Genomic DNA, 17,612 nt, shown 5'->3' with positions numbered 1-17,612 from the left:
TCTGATTGTCATAAACAGATAAGTAAGAGTTAATAGAACAGAAGTACTTCATATCTTTTTTTTTGCCTGTAAAGGGTTAACAAAATCAGTGAGCCTGGCTGTCACCTGACGAGAGGACCAATCAGGGGACAGGATACTTTCAAATCTTGAGGGAGGGAAGTTTTTGGGTGTGCTGTTAGATTTTGGTGGTTGTTCTCTCTGGGTTCTGAGAGTGACCAGACGTGCAACCAGATTTCTCTCCAATCTCTTTGAAACAATCTCTTATATGTCCAGAATAGTGAGTACTAGGTAGATAAGGCAAGTTAGGCTTATGTTTGTTTTCTTTATTTGCAAATGTGTATTTGGCTGGAAGGAGTTCAAATTTGTATTTTGCTGAAAGGATTTTAATTTGTACTTGTATACTTAGGCTGGGAGGGTATTCCCAGTGTCTATAGCTGAAAGACCCTGTAACATATTCCATCTTAAATTTACAAAGACAATATTTACTGTTTTTCTTTCTTTAATTAAAAATTTGTCTTGTTTAAGAACCTGACTGTTTTTTTATTCTGGTGTGAGATCCCAGGGGACAGGGTCTGGATTCACCAGGGAATTGGTGGGGAGAAAGGAGGGAAGGGGGAGAGAAGGGTTAATTTTCTCTCTGTGTTAGGATTACTTTCTCTCTCAGGGAGAGTCTGGGAGGGGGAGAGATAAGGAGGGGGGAAGGTGAATTTTCCCCTCTGTTTTAAGATTCAAGGAGTTTGAATCACAGTGATCTTCCAGGGTAACCCAGGGAGGGGAAGCCTGGGAGAGGCAACGGTGAGGGAAAGAGTTTACTTTCCTTGTGTTAAGATCCAGAGGGTCTGGGTCCTGGGGGTCCCCGGGCAAGGTTTTGGGGGGACCAGAGTGTACCAGGCACTGGAATTCCTGGTTGGTGGCAGCGCTACAAGTACTAAGCTGGTAATTGAGCTTAGAGGAATTCATGCTGGTACCCCATCTTTTGGACGCTAAGGTTCAGAGTGGGGAATTATACCATGACACTGATAAAAGGGAAAAAGCTCAAAAGTGCTCATATACCTTACAGGGTTCTAAATTAACATGCTTCAACTCAGGAACGGGAGATAATTGTTGATAGCTCAGTAAAGACCTGAGCTCAATGTACAGCTGCAGTCAAAAAAAGCAAATAAGATATTGGGATGCATAAGGAATGAGATACAGAAAACATTACAATGCCATTATATAAATCAGTGGTGTTGCCTCATCTAGAGTACTATGTACGGTATTGGTCACCACCCGCTGAAAACATGGTATTGCAGAATTAGCATGGAGTTCACAGAAGGTTGACAATAATGTCACTCTGGGGCTTCTTGCACCTTTCTCTGAAGCATCTGGTACTAGTTCCTGTCAGAGACAGGATACTGGTGAGACGGTCTGTTGCAATATGGCAATTCCTATGTTGCTTACAATACTGATCCCTTTGGTGCCAATGATACCTCAACTTCCCAGCCTGCTCCAACAGTGGTGTTAGAGCTTGTTTATATGAACAGTTAGTTTGCAGCAAGCTGGGGTGTAAATCTACCTCTCACGCGCCTGCCACACACTAACCATCCATGCGGACCCTGCTGCTGTGCACCAAAAAATTCTCCTAGTGTGCTTTAATCTACCCCCATTTCAAAGGATGGTAGATCAAAGCACACTACTGAACTTTCAGTCAGTGGCAGCAGAGTCCAAGCAGACACTTGGTGCATGGCAGACCAGTGAGAGGTGGATTTACACCCCAGCTGGCCACGTATGAAGTGTTCCAAGCCAATAAGTAGTTAAAAGAGAAAACAGAGGTTTTATTCACAGTACAGAATAACATTTTTGAACATTATTGCTATTAGGATGCAGAGCTACACATAAAATAGCAACACTCCCGCTGACTACAATTGGAGCAGAGAGGCTAATACTGAGCAATTACAAAAGTCACACCATTTGATTTTACAAATTTATAAGCAAGTCTCCTTTGAACTGCAGTGATAGATGTAGCTTCCCCAGCTTCAAACCTTGGCTCTGGCAGGAAAGCCAGATCGCCAAGAATCAGCATAGCCACTGACACTCTACAATACCACTGTAACACTCAAGGAGTTAGAGGACTGGCTTATTAATTCAGAGAGTTTAAGGCCAGAAGGGACCAATAGACCATCTAGTCCGACTTCCTCTATATCACAATCCATAGAATTTCACCTGGGTTACTCTTGTATTGAGCCCAATAACTTGTTGACTGGAGCCTAATTTGTGTTTGGCTACAGCACATCCTGTAGAAAGGCACCCAGGCTTGATTTGTAGATGAAAAACCCACCACTTCCTTTGGCAATTTGTTCCAATGCTTAATCACCCACACTGTTGAAACAAAACAAAGCTAAATTTAGGGGGCTCTTATTTTGAGGCTCTTACATTTATCCCCTTTGCAATCTTGGTATCAATCACCTGAACTCATTGTTAGATGCCAGAAGTAGAGGCTCCTTGAAGAGAATCTGCCCAGTAATAGAACATATGCAGTTTAATTGTGAAAACAGAGGAATCCATTTCTATTAGAAAAATAAGGTTTGGGGGCTGTACAATGGCACTTCTGCTGAGAACTGTTGATTTAATTGAAGAGCTCTGTTTCTGAGTGATTTAGTGCATCCTTTATGCTCATTTTTGTGCAGATTACTTTTGGTTTTGTTTTTATATCCATAAATTCATTATTCCCATTTAGTACATGCTTCAGATTACCCCCTACAGACTGTATTTTTGCAGGCTAATTAGCATTTTATTTTCTGCCCATATTTCTAATCCTTCTAAATCCCTTTGTATTATTTCTCTGTCCTGGTTGATGTTTATGACTACTTCCAATCTAGCATCTTCTGTAAATTCCATTAACATGCTGTTTACTCCCTCTTCTAGATCACTAATGGAAAAGTTAGATGTAACAGCAAGCTCTATTGTATCCCATTATACGCACATCCTCAACTCTATACACTGCTAGTTGTTTACAGTACTTAAACCAGTTTTCATTCTATGACAGAGGATTTGTCGCCAGATTAAACTGAATTAGTTCTTATGTCCCACTGCTAGGGCCCTGCCAAATTCATGGCCATGAAAAATGCGTCATGGACCATGAAATCTGGTCTCCCCCCCCCCCCCCCATGAAATCTGGTCTCCTGTGTGTTTTTACCCTATACTATACAGATTTCATGGGGAAAACAGCGTTTCTCAAATTGGGGGTCCTGACCCAAAAAGGAGTTGCAGGGGGGTAGCCAGGTTATTTTAGGAGGGGTCACAGTATTGCCACCCATACTTTGCTGCCTTCAGAGCTGCGCAGCTGGAGAGTGGCAGCTGTTGGCCCGCGTGCCCAACTCTGAAGGGAACGCCTCACCAGCAGCAACGCAGAAAAGTGACAAGACCATACCATGCCACATCCTTACTCCTGCGCTGCTGCCTTCAGAGCTGGAGAATGGCAGCTGGAAAATGGTGGCTGCTGACTTGAGGGCCCAGCTCTGCAGGCAGCAGTGCAGAAGTAAGGGTGGCAATACCATACCCTGCCATGCTTACTTCTGTGCTGCTGCTGGCAGTGGCTCTGCCTTCAGAGATGAGATCCCAGCCAGCAGCTACTACTCTCCAGCTGCCCAGCACTGAAGGCAGTGTCACCGCCAGCAGCAGCACAGAAGATACCCATTCCGACCTGCCCTCCTACAATAACCCTGCGACCCCTCCCCTCACAATTCTTTTTTTAGGTCAGGACTCCTACAATTACAACACTGAAATTTCAAATTTAAATAGCTGAAATCATCAAATTTATTATTTCTAAAATCCTATGACCATGAAATTGATCAAAATGTACTGTGAATTTGGTAGGACCCTACCCATTGCAAAGGTCAGGCCTTACCAGTAGTGCCCCTGGCTGAGTTAGTGTGGTACTGCACATACTCACTGCCTCAGTTTCCTCTCTCAGGAAGCCAAAAATTCCACATCAGACATTCTTGACACTTGACTCAATAATAACCTCCTTGGAATTTGTTTATTACAAAATCTCAGATGAATGAGTCATACAAAAAGGACCAAATAAACGAAAAGTGCTGCTGGCTTTCAGCATTCCTCTGAAGCCTGCCCTCTAAACTCTGTTTCCAGTCCCCTCAAGGTTTTCTCCTTATGACAGGAGTCACAGCTGTCGTCCTGGAGCTGGGTTGCAATTTATCTCCCTCAACTGGGACCATGTAGTCCTCCAGAACAGAGGGTTTGACAGTCTTCTCATGCTGGTGTCTGCTCCCTGCTAACTCAAGGCCCTGCAGTAGTCTTCCTACTCCTTTCAGCATCTTCAGGCATCTGCCCTGCAATGAAGGAGGCGGCAGCATTTATACCAGCCCCTTCTCCTAGCTAATTCCTCATTGGCTGAGTGAGAGGGGAGCCCTGCCCCATCCTCTCTGCAAGGCTCCAGCTCCCAGGCCCTTAGAGATACACTAACAGGATTCCTTCTAAATGCTACTTCTTCCCAGGACCCCTTTCCTCTCTCCCCATATCTCCTCAGACTTTGTGTAGCTGACTAGAGGCTCTTAAGGGGCGGACGATGCCATCCCACCCATCAAACACAGATTTAAGAATAAAGGCCCACATGGCGCATGAACTGAAGATGCCCAGCATGGACACTGGATAGGATGGGACTAGAGTGAAGGTGGGGTGGCAAAAGGAAGCTAAGCGAATGGGGCAGTGGCAGGGAGGAATGTAGATTATGTCTTCACTGACAAAGAGTGTTTTTGCAGCAAGATAATTAACATGCTTTAGCTATCCCACAGTAAAACCTGTGCTCACAAGGCAGTGTAGTTTTACTGTAAGATAAATTAAATGAGGTCAACCACAGCTGGGGGTAGTGTGCTGACTTCACAAGCACCTCATCTCCATTTCAGATTTTACAGCGAGATAACAGTGGCTCACCTCACAGCCAAAAAAAACCAAAAAAAAAAACCACATCACACACCTCTGTGTTAGTGAAGACAAAGCTGCAGTGGGAGCCTGAAGGCCAGGGACAGACTTAAAGGCAGTATGAGAAACAGGCAGAAAAGCTGGAGTGACAACTGAGCCAAGAAAGTGCTGGAGAAGAGTGAGGTGGATCAAAGCCTGACCTGAGAGTAACAAACAGGTTGTCTCTCTTCAAGTGAGAGGCCGAGTCCTCATTTGCTCACTACTGAATTGGTCATTGTCTCTCTTGCTCCTTGCACTTCTGAACAGGTATTTCAATACAGTAAAACCTCAAAGACATAAGCACTGGAGTTACGGACTGACCAGTCAGCTGGACACGATGGGGAACCGGAAATAACCAATCAGGCAGCAGCGGAGACAAAAAATCCCAGCAAATACTGTACTGCACTATGCCCGTATTGCATCTTAAAGGTAGGCATCTCTGGGCTGCGCGTCCCCATCCACCCCCCCTCTACTTGCCACATGGTGCAGGGCAGCTACTTACAGGTAGAGTCACAGACTTTAAGGTCAGAAGGGACCATTATGATCGTCTAGTCTGACCTCCTGCACAACGCAGCCCACAGAATCTCACCCACCCATTCCTGTAATAAAAGCCCTAACTTATGTCTGAGCTATTGAAGTCCTCAACTCATGGTTTAAAGACTTCAAGGTGCAGAGAACTCTCCAGCAAGTGACCCGTGCCCCACGCTGCAGAGGAAGGCGAAAAAACCCCAGGACCTCTTCCAGTCTGCCCTGTAGGAAAATTCCGTCCCGACTCCAAATATGGCGATTGGCTAAACCCTGAGCATGTGGGCATGACTCACCAACCAGACACCCAGGAAAGAATTCTCTGTAATAACTCAGATCCCACCCCATCTAACATCCCATCACAGGCCATTGGGCATATTTACCACTAATAGTCAAAGATCAATTCATTGCCAGAATTAGGCTATCCCATCATACCATCCCCTCCATAAACTTATCAAGCTTAGTCTTGAAGCCAGATATGTCTTTTGCCCCCACTACTCCCCTTGGAAGGCTGTTCCAGAACTTCACTCCTCTGATGGTTAGAAACCTTGGTCTAATTTCAAGTCTAAACTTCCTGATAGCCAGTTTATATCCACTTGTTCTTGTGTCCACATTGGTACTGAGCTTAAATAATTCCTCTCTCTCCCTGGTATTTATCCCTCTGATATATTTATAAAGAGCAAGCATATCCCTCCTCAGCCTTCTTTTGGTTAGGTTAAACAAGCCAAGCTCTTTGAGTCTCCTTTCATAGGACAGGTTTTCCATTCTTCGGCTCATCCTAGTAGCCCTTCTCTGAACCTGTTCCAGTTTGAATTCATCCTTCTTAAACATGGGAGACCAGAACTGCACACAGTATTCCACATGAGGACTCACCAGTGCCTCGTATAACAATATTAACACCTCCTTATTTCTACTGGTAATACCTTGCCTGATGCATCCCAAGACCGCATTCGCTTTTTTCACAGCCATATCACATTGGCGGCTCATAGTCATCCTGTGATCAACCAAGACCCCCTGGTCCTTCTCCTCGTCTGTTACTTCCAACTGATGAGTCCCCAACTTATAACAAAAATTATTGTTATTAATCCCTAAATGCATGACCTTGCACTTTTCACTATTACATTTCAGTTACTCCAGTTTACAAGATCATCTAGATCTTCCTGCAGGATATCCTGGTCCTTCTCTGTATTGGCAAAACCTCCCAGCTTTGTGCCATCTGCAGACTTCATTAGCACACTCCCACTTTTTGTGCTAAGGTCAGTAATAAAAAGATTAAATAAGATTGGTCCCAAAACCGATCCCCAAGGAAGTCCACTAGTAACCTCCCTCCAGCCTGACAGTTCACCTTTCAGTATGACTGGTTGTAGTCTCCCCTTTAAACAGTTCCTTATCCACCTTTCAATTTTCATATTGATCCCCATCATTTCCAATTTAAACTAATAATTCCCCATGTGGAACCGTATCAAATGCCTTACTGAAATCAAGGTAAATTAGATCCACTGTGTCTTCTTTGTCTAAATAATCTGTTACCTTCTCAAAGAAGGAGATCACTTCAGGTTGGTTTGGCACGATCGACCTTTTGTAAAACCATGTTGTAATTTGTCCCAATTACCCTTGTCCTTAACTACTTTCTCCTTCAAACATTTTTCCAAGACCTTGCATACTACAGATGTAACAGGCTTGTAGTTTCCCGGATAACTTTTTTTTCCTTTCTTAAAAACGGGAAATATGTTAGCAATTCTCCAGTCATACGGTACAACCCCTGAGTTTACAGATTTATTAAAAATTCTTGCTAATTGGCTGCAATTTCATGTTCCAGTTCCTTTGATATTCTTGGATGAAGATTACCTGGGCCACCCGATTTAGTCCAATTAAACTGTTAGAGTTTGGCTTCTACCGCAGACGTGGTAATATCTACCTCCATATCCTCATTCCCATCTGTCATCCTGCCATTATCCCTAAGCTCCTCACTAGCCTCATAGAAGACTGAGGCAAAGTATTTGTTTAGATATTGGGCCATGCCTAGATTATCCTTAACCTCCACTCCATCCTCAATATTTAGCGGCCCCACTTCTTCTTTTTGTTTTCTTCTTATTTATATGGCTATAGAACCTTTTACTATTGGTTTTAATTCCCTTTGCAAGGTCCAACTCTACATGGCTTTTAGCCTGTCTCACTTCATCCCTACATGTTCTGACCTCAATAAGGTAGCTTTCCTTGCTGATCCCTCACATCTTCCACTCCTTGTAGGCTTTCTGCTTTGTCTTAATCACCTCTCTGGGATGCTTGCTCATCCAGCTTGGCCTACAACTGCCTATGAATTTATTCCCCTTTCTCGAGATGCAGGTTTCTGACAGTTTCTGCAACTATGACCTGAAGTAATTCCAGGCCTCCTCCGCCTTTAGATCCACAAGTTCTTCAGTCCAATCCACTTCCCTAACTAATTTCCTTACATTTTTAAAGTCAGCCCTTTTGAAATCGAAAACCCTAATCACAGATCTATTTTTGTTTATCCTTCCACTTAGTTTGAACTGAATTACCTCACGATTGCATGAACCAAGGTTGTCCCCTACAACCATTTCTTCTATGAGATCTTCACTAATTACCAAAACCAAATCTAAAATGGCATCCCCTCGTGTTGGTACAGCAACTAGTTGGTGAAGGAATCCATCAGCTATCGCATCCAGGAAATCTGAGCCCTATTATTATTACCAGCACTTGTCCTCCAGTCTAGAGCTAGGAAGTTAAAGTCTCCCATGATCACACAATTCCCATTAGTATTTACTTCATTAAAAAGGTCTCTATCCATATCCATATCGGATCCCGGTGGTCTATAGCACACCCCAAGCACTATCCCAGGGGAGGCTCTAGTAGCTTTCTTCCCCAGTGTGATTTTTGCCCAAACAGACTCTGTCTTATCTATTCCATCACTTCTTATTTCTTCAGTTTACCTCATCATTGATATACAATGTTACTCCACCACCTTTGCCTTTATTTCTGTCCTAACTAAACAGCACATACCCTTCAATACCTGTACTCCAGTCATGACTACTTTTCCACCATCTTTCTGTTATCCCTATAATTTCTAGTATCACTTCCTGCACCAGTAACTCTAATTCCTCCATTTTATTACCTAGGCTCCTTGCATTGGTGTACAAACATCTTAGTTTTTGCCATTTGGCTTCACTGACATTCTTTACCCAATTAGGCCCAGACATTCTACCGCCAGTATCACCTATTAGGCTGGTATCTATACTACTCTTCCTCCTTATATCCATTCTCCTACCCACGGCTGTATCCTTTCTTACTTCATTTTCTTCCCTCTCAATGTTAAAATCCAGTGTGGAGATTACCTGGACATCTCCCAACCATCTCCCCCAAATTCCTAGTTTAAAGCTTTCTCAATTGGTTGTGCCAGCCTCCATCCTAGAAGTCTATTTCCGTCCCTACTCAGGTGAAGCCCATCCCGAGAGAACAGTCCTCTCTCCATGACTGCCTCCCAGTGGCCATACATCCCAAAGCCCTCCTTATAGCACCACTGCCTGAGCCATCTGTTGATCGTCATAATCTTGTCACACCTTTGTTGTCCTCTAGAAACGGGCAGAATCCCACTGAAGTTCATCTGAGCCTCGATTTCTTTAAGCATCTTCCCCAGCCTGGCAGTGTCTCCCTTGATATGTTCCAGTGAGAATCTAGCTGTATCATTTGTTCCCATGTGAAGGACAATCAGTGGATTCTTTCCCACTCCCATTAGGATCCTCTTCAGCCTCTGGTCCACATCCTGTATCTTAGCACCCACAGACAGCACACTCTTCTGTTCTCTGTATCAGTTCTGGTTACAAGCCTGTCTATTCTTCTCAGTAAGGAATCCTCAATCATGTAGACCTGCCTTTTCTTGGTAATGGTGCAATTCTCCTGTCTATCCCTTGTTCCCTCTGGCTGCGAGTCCTCTCAATTCCTATTCACCCATCAGTATCCTCCTGGGACTCATATTTGGTGTTATCTCCATTGACTCTTTCCTTCTTCCTATAGAACTAGCTGCTCTTCTCTTCTTCCCTGCCCTCCCACATTCAGTGACCACCTGCTGTGCCCCTTCTTCATTTTCCAACTTCGCAAACCTGTTCCTGAGCTCTATTTCTCCTTCACTAGCCCGTCTTTTCCTCTGCCTGGTTCACTTAGTCACATGCTTCCACACTCCACTTTCCTCACCCAGCAGTCTCCCCTCGGAGTTCTTTGGCCCTGCTTCCATCTGCAAGTCTGAGCTTTTCCCTTCAACCTCATCATCTCTTTGCTCCATCATCCACTCGAACCCCCTTCTAAACTCGACCAGTTTCCACCTGCATCTCCAATCCTCGGATCTTTTCTTCCATCATCTCTATCAGGCGGCACTTCATGCAGACAAAACTCTTTTCAGGAACTCCCTCCAGGATCATGTACACGCCGCAGCTTCCACATCCAGTCATCTTCATTGCGTCTTCCACTGCTTGGGTCATTACCACTGCTGCCTCTGTATCTGTCATAGCCTTCCCACCTAAATCCTGTTAATCCGGGAAACATACATCAAACCAAAACACCACCACCCACAGCAAAACAACCCCCAACAAGTATCACAACACTGCCAGAACACCACACAATCCCTTCACTAGGTAGGAGGTGGTGAATGCCCTCTTCCCCTTTCCTTGCCCCAGGCTGGGACAGGGACAAGCTTGCAAGCTCAGAGCCCAGGGGCGGGGTAGGGGAAAGAAACTTCCCAAACTGCTACTGAAACCTGGCCTGGAGTGTAAGTTGCTGAAGCCAGAGGCTGAGCTCCTGCCTGCACGCTGTGCTTGGAGGAGCAGCTCAGTTTTAAAGGGCCACAGCCTGCTCCATGTGCCCACTGACATTGCAGTGCCCCAGCATGCACTACTCACGATCCATGCAGCAGGGGGCAAAAACCAGCTGCCTGTCCCCACCCCCACTCACGAGGCAGTCACTGCAGAGCTGTGAGCCCCCACTTTGAGAAGTCCGCTCTGAGGAGCATCCCATAACAGCCTTTTCAGAGTTACAAACACTTCAGTGTTACAAACAGCCTCCATTCCCAAGATGTCTGTAACTGAGGTTCTACTGTGCATTCATATTCTTTGTATGGTATGTTTCAGCTTTCGTTCCAGCACAAAAAGTTATTACTTTCTCTTTTGCCATTAGCCTGGACATGTCATCTGCCCTGGGAAGACATCCACTGGGCTTATTTAAAAGCTAAAGAACATATCTCACTGCACTGGGAAGTCATGGTTGTGCCTTGTTACAGGTTATGATGTAAGCTTTTTGCAGACGAGGAAGGCAATTTCTATACCAAAATTACAGATACATTATTGCTAATACTACACACACAGCTATTATAACAGGAGCAAGGCTAAATATGATCAAATACCTGTTCGGCAACAAATCCAAAACAGGAAATGATTCTTCCAACAGGTATTTACGTGCAGCACTTCATAGCTGAGGAAGCTAACTAGAGCTTAGTACATCAGCTTCAGAGCCCTATTCATAAAAAAACACTTTTAGAAAAAGGTCTCTAATATTTTTATGGCAGCAGGAAGGAGATACTCAAAGATTTAATGGATTTTATTGTCACTGCAGCTCATTCCTCCCAACACACACATTTGCTCTTACCACTGACTTTGAAAACTGCATTGTCTCCTCTGCAGCCGATTCATATTCATTCATCCTTCAAAGAGCCTACCTGAAATTCCAGTTTTGGGAGTGAGGGAGGGGCGGCAGCAGGGGAGTGAGTGGAAGTTGGAGACAAGCTCTGAATATGTGAATATCTGGTTCAAAATATCTGAAACTTGTTGGGTTTTATATGCTCATTAAAACACCATCTCAGGGAGCCAAGCTTCTCAACAGTTGTGTGCAGATAAAAGGATCTCTTCCATCTTTTCCAAACAGTGGCTGGTAAAAACTTCCTCCTTCCCTGCAGGTAACTTATGCCCTCTCCCCTTCACCTTCACTCAACAATCCAGTGAGCTGAGCCATCATTTACCAAAAGTGCAGAAGTGCAGAAGTGTTCTTTCATTCTCTGTAAATGTCCATTGCAAGCACTAAAATATCATTTCAAGAAGTATTATATTAGAAGCAGGTACTTCCAGAAAGGTTAGTCAGTGCAGCAAAGGTCATGGCCATGGTTTGGTAACCAAAAGCAAGTTTTGCAGCACACAGCAAAATGCCCACCAGTGCTCCCAGACCCCCAATTCTTCACAGGTAATTCAAAAACACTGCCAGCCTTCCCATAGCCCATTTAAATATTTTTAGTACTCGCAGAAGTGTCAAATTAATAACCCTGATGAATGACACCCTCTAATTATAATACCCATAGAACAGGTACATCATGGGCAGCGGCAGGGCAAGCTCCATGCCTACTCATACCACCTTGTCAATGTGCTTTAAATGGTACCTGGAGAATTCACCTCTAGAACTGAGAGGGTAGTTCAGTTTCTATACTACTTCAGTCATTGCTTTCTCTGCTGAGACTTCTAGGCCAGGGTGACATTTATTGCTACTTGTGCTGGATTTTATACTATTGTCACCTGCTTTCTAAAAATGGACTAAGAACACTAAGTCACTTCAGATAGGACGCTGACCAACCACCTTGGGTTGCATAGGCCTGATGACCAAGAAATCATAGAAACGTAGGGCTGGAAGGAACCTTGAGACATCATCAAATCCAGCTCCCTGCGCTGAGGCAGGACCAAGTAAACCTAGTCCCTCCGTGACAGGTGATTGTCCAGCCTATTCTTAAAAACCTACAATGATGGAAATTCCACAGCCTCCCTTGGAAGCCTATTCCAGTGCTTAACTACCCTTCCAATTAGAAAGTTTTTCCTAATATCTAACCTAAATCTCCCTTGCTGCAGATTAAGCCCATTACTTTTTGTCCTACCTTCAGTGGACACAGAACAATTGATCCCTCTCCTCTTTATAATAACCCTTAACATATTTGAAGATATATCTGGTCCCACTTAGTCTTTTCTCAAAACGAAACATGACCAGTTTTTTTTAAATCTTTCCTTGTAGAACAGGTTTCCTAAATATTTTATCACTTTTTGTTGCTCTTCTCTGGACTCTCTCCAATTTGTCCACATCTTTCCTAAAGTGTGGTGCCCATAAATGGACACAGTACTCCAGCTGAGACCTCACCAGTGCCAAGCAGAGCGGGACAGTTACCTCCCATGTCTTTACTTACAACACCAGTTAATAGATCCCAGAATTATATTAGCCTTTTTTGCAACTCCAGCACATTGTTGACTCTTATTCAAATTGTGATTCTTTACAACCTCCAGATCCTCTTCAGCAGTAGTACCACCTAGCCAGTTAGTCTCCATTTTGTAGCTGTACATTTTAGTTTTCCTTCTTAGGTATAGTCCTTTGCATTTATCTTTACTGAATTTCATTTTGTTGATTTCAGACCAATTCTGCAATTTGTCAAGATCCTTTTGAACTCTAATCCTGTCCTTCAAAGGGCTTGCAACCCCTCAGTTTGGTGTAATCTGAAAATTCTATGAGAATACTCTCCACTCCATTTTTAACTCATTAGTGACATTGACTAGTACCAGACCCATGACTAACCCCTGCAGAATCCCACTTGATACACCATCCCTGTTTGAAAGCAAACCACTGATAACTATTCTTTGAGTTTCGTCTTTCAACCAGTTTTGCACCTACCTTAGAGTAATTTCACCTAGACTATATTTCCCTAGTTTGCTAATGAGAATGTTGTGTGGGACTATGTCAAAAGCCTTACTAAAAATCAAGGTGCATCACATCTACTGCTTCCCCTATTCACTAGGCCACTAATGCTGTCCAAAAAAGGAAATTAAGTTGGTTTGGCATAAATCTGAAAGATTCTGTTATTGTTTACCACAACCTTGAGTCATTCACCCACTTGAGATATACCCATGTATGAGCCTAAGGGATGACAGTAATTTTTAAAATTCTGTACAATGGAGAAATAGCACAGTAAGTTAAAGCTGATTAGAAAAATTTCTGCCTTACACTTGTGCTATTCTATTTATTAAGCAAACCTGAGGGGGGGGGGGGAAATCTTGCTATTTTCAAATAATATAAGTACCTCAAAAATCTCTTTAAAGGTACCACTTATAAAAGAAACAACAGCTGGTTCCTAAGTTACAATGTGCAATGTATAAATGTATCAGTTTCCACTTTAATGTTTTGGATACAATGAAAACATGCCCAGACATCTACTTTCTAAAAAGCAGACATCGAATTTTACAGACACGAGTATGAGAAAGCAATTTCTGACAGACCAAAATCATTTCCTCATGATACCATTTTAATCTGTTTAATCAGTTATTTTAGAGCATTTTCTGGGCATCCTATGCCTCAAACAGACTTGCATTCTGAACCAGTCACATCTGGTGTCTGTGCTTGGTGGTCAATGAGTCAGGAAGTAAAATAATTTCAGTGGTGGGGAAGTATTGGATTCTCATTACCCTTAACTTTCCTACAGGACAACATGAAAGAGAAAAATACACGTGCAGGGTCTAAAGTCATCTTCCTAGACCCTGAGTTAGATTATATCCCTCCCCTCTTGCTATTTTATCAAATTTAAGCATCTCATCACCACTTTCAAAGTCCTATATAAAACTGTGTCACACACTGCTTATTCTCCACCATCGTGCTTTGTGACACCCCTCCTGCCCCCCCCCCATGTTCTCACACTCATCCACCAACTCAGCTTCTTACACAGCTGCCTCTATGACCTATTCCACACATCCCTTCTATGCCTGGTATGAATTCCCAGTCCTCTAACACTGTCCACCTTTAAGTTCTTCTTAAAGGTCCATTTCTGCTGTGCTGCCAATGAACTAGCCAATTTGTATATAAAATAAAATCCCCTGTTTGTTTTTCTCTTCTGCCAACCTTTGTCTATCTCTCTGCTTTTGTGTCATGAGCTCCTTTGGACAGGGGCCATTCTTTCCTGACTGTCTGGAAAGTGCCAAGCACAATGCATGTGCTATCAGAAACAAACAATAAATAATAATAATTAAAATAAAGGGAACCATTATCCTTCCGGGATAACACTCCAACTCGATGTTTCTTATTGTCTCTTTGTACTTTAATTAAACACTTAGACACCAAAGTAAGAGGTACTCGAGAAACCTCTTGGATAAATACATTCATGGGCTGCCCTTACCAACAGTTTTGTCACAGATAATATTTCCTCAGTTGTATGCATGCTCACTATGCTTCTGCATACTTAGGAGAGTTAGAGCAACGAATGTAAACTTGAATGTAAAATCAGAAGCTAAGAACTTCGTTGCTAGTCTAAGACCCATCAAAATACCTAGATATGTTTCCTTTCAGTTACACTATGGAATAATTTATAGAAATAAGCTTCTCTATGCTGATGACTAGACCATTGCCAAACCTCTCAACTTCATCAAGTCTCGGGATGCTTGGTGTTTTTCTTAAAGACCCTGTTCCTGGATTGATGTAATTATATTGGAACCTCAGCTTCCATTTAAAACAGAAAGTTTCCATTGGGTCTTAGACGGAGGTTGTGAAGGAAAGCTTGAAAACATGAATCCTAGAGATTTTAAATAAAAATAAATAAATAAAACCCCAACTTTTTTTTTAATCATGATTTTAAGCCAATTGTGTGATTTTTTTGGAGCCTGGTTCAGAATTAGGGCCCTAACAAATTCACAGTCCATTTTGGTTAATTTCACAGTCATAAGATTTTTAAAATAGTAAATTTTATTATTTCAGATATTTAAATCTGAAATGTCACAGTGTTGTAATTGTTGGGGCCTGAACCAAAAAGGAGTTGTGGGGAAGTCGCAAGGTTATTGTAGAGTGGGGTTGCAGTAATGCTACCCTTACATCTGCGCTGTTGCTGGCAGAGGCACTGCCTTCAGAACTGGGCAGCTGGAAAGCGGCAGCTGCTAGCCAGGACCCCAGCTCTGAAGGCACAGCTGCCGCTAGCAGCAGCTCAGAATGAAGCATAGCATAATATGGTATTGCCACCTTTACTTCTGTGCTGCTGCCTGCAGTTGGGCCCTCAGTCAGCAGCCTCTGGCCACCCAACTCTGAAGACAGTGTAAAAGTAAGGATGGCAATACCACGACATCCCTAAAATAACCTTGCAACCCCCTGCAACTCCCTTTGGGGTCAGAACCCCCAATTTGAGCAATGCTGGTCTCCTCTATGAAATATGTAATCTGTATAGTATAGGGTAAAAGCTCACAAAAGACTAGATTTCACAAGGGGAGACCAGATTTCACGGTCCATGACGTGTTTTTCATGGCCGTGAATTTAGTAGGCCCTATTCATAATATTTCAGCCTTGGAATTGGCAGTACTGCATTCAGACCATATCTGCAAAAAACCCTTTTAGTCCTTTCTATCACCCTGCTCAAATTGCAATAATTCTAGAGAGAGAAGTGAAGCTGCAGTAAGCAAGAACTTAATAGCTTTTGCCTTCAAGATGCAACTAAAATTAGGATGACTTGCTAACCTGGGAATTCTGCCTGCAACAGTCACTTCTCCTCCCTTACTAATTGCTGTTAGTCAGAAAAGTCAAAAATATATAGTACATCTGTTATGCAGTGCAAAGTAAAAGGTTAGCTATTCTGTGACAGACACACACTTCATGAGGCATAACATTTTCTTACAAAAATTCATACAAGATTCCATGTGCATCATAATATGACTGCAATTAAAAGTGAGGAGGCTTATGCCTCCATTTAAGAATTGTTTTGTTAAATCTATAGTATGTATTGTTTAATAAGGGATGGAACTTGCTTTTCTTACTCTGAACTGTCTTGTATGTTCCTATTTTGAATGCAGGTTGCCATGGTGATCAGCATAACCCTGGAATCAATTTTGTTTTATCATAATTGCTGCAGAATTTTGCGCAAACAGCTAACCCCTGTCTTACTATTTCAACTGGATATGCTGAGTAGCCATAGCTTGAGACTGGAGTCATTTGATAAAGCTCACGATTGTGTGGGCAAGACATCACGTAAAACGAAGACTTATGGCAATGTGATTCCTTAAAACAAAGTAGTTTTTGCTTTTAAGTATGTGGGAGTGCTCCTTAGTGTTTTTCATGACTCAATGCAATTCCAACTTCAGGGAATGCAGCATATAATACGTACTGTACAGTGTCCGGGGGTGGAGGGAGATGGATTTGTAATCCCCACAATATAGTTAAAATTCCAAGGCTTCAAAGAACAGAAAAGCAGAGGACTGAAAAGACAGATGCTGTTCTGCAGGCCAGTAGAGGACAGGAAGGATTGTGTTATAGTTAAGGCACTGGACTGGGATGTAGGATGCCTAGGTTTAATTCCCAGCACTACTACAGACCTCCTGTGCAATTTCAGGGAAGTCACAATCTCTGTGTCCCTTAGAACTATCCATAAAATGGGGATAATAATGCTTCTCTATCACCATGGGGAGTTGTGAGGACAAATACATTAATATTTATGAGGTGCTCAGATATTGCAATTATGGTGGTTACATATGGACCTAGAGGAGAAGCAGCACACCAGGAACTTCCTAGGGGTTGTCTTCAATGGAGATTTTGTACCTAGAGTTAACTGACTGCCAATTAACTTGAGCAGCTAACACATTATAAAAGCTAGTCTGGACAATCCTTATTTGTTCCATTTGAGCACATCATTATAGAAATGTAGGGCTGGAAGGAATCTCAAGAGGTCATCCCTGCGTGTAGAAGCAGGATTAAGCATATCTAGACTATTCATGAACAATGTCTGTCCATGTTCCATGGCCAAAATACTATCTAGAGATCAACAAAGACAAGGATGATGGAGAAAGCCAGACAGAGGGCTGAAAATGTAGCAACAAGCAAAGGGGAACTCTGCATGGTGAGAAAAATCAGTGAGGAGCAGGAAAGAAGAGTAGAATCAAAGACTGGAGAGGGGTTTGCAATACTGTCCAACAAAGTCAATTTCCAATTGGCTTCCTGACTTACAAATTCAGTTTGTGCCAGCAACTGGATGAGATTTTGAATGTGAAAAGCAGGGATAGTCACTAGTTACAATCTCTTCTTTGTAGTGCCTGTTATAACAGATGGCCTGACCCATAGCCCGCTGAAGTCAATATGAGTCT

The 17,612-nt window shown here is 42.9% G+C and overlaps 1 protein-coding gene across 3 annotated transcripts in view; it reads right to left on the bottom strand.

Moving 5' to 3' along the window:
* Positions 1-17,612, bottom strand: part of CACNB4 (calcium voltage-gated channel auxiliary subunit beta 4) — a 200,287-nt gene that overhangs the window by 135,430 nt on the left and 47,245 nt on the right. The window lies entirely within an intron of this gene.

Source organism: Gopherus evgoodei, chromosome 11 (assembly GCF_007399415.2).
Source record: "Gopherus evgoodei ecotype Sinaloan lineage chromosome 11, rGopEvg1_v1.p, whole genome shotgun sequence".
Lineage (NCBI taxonomy): Eukaryota > Metazoa > Chordata > Testudines > Testudinidae > Gopherus > Gopherus evgoodei.
Note: the sequence above shows the minus strand (reverse complement) of the source record. Positions and strands in the feature narration are given on the sequence as shown.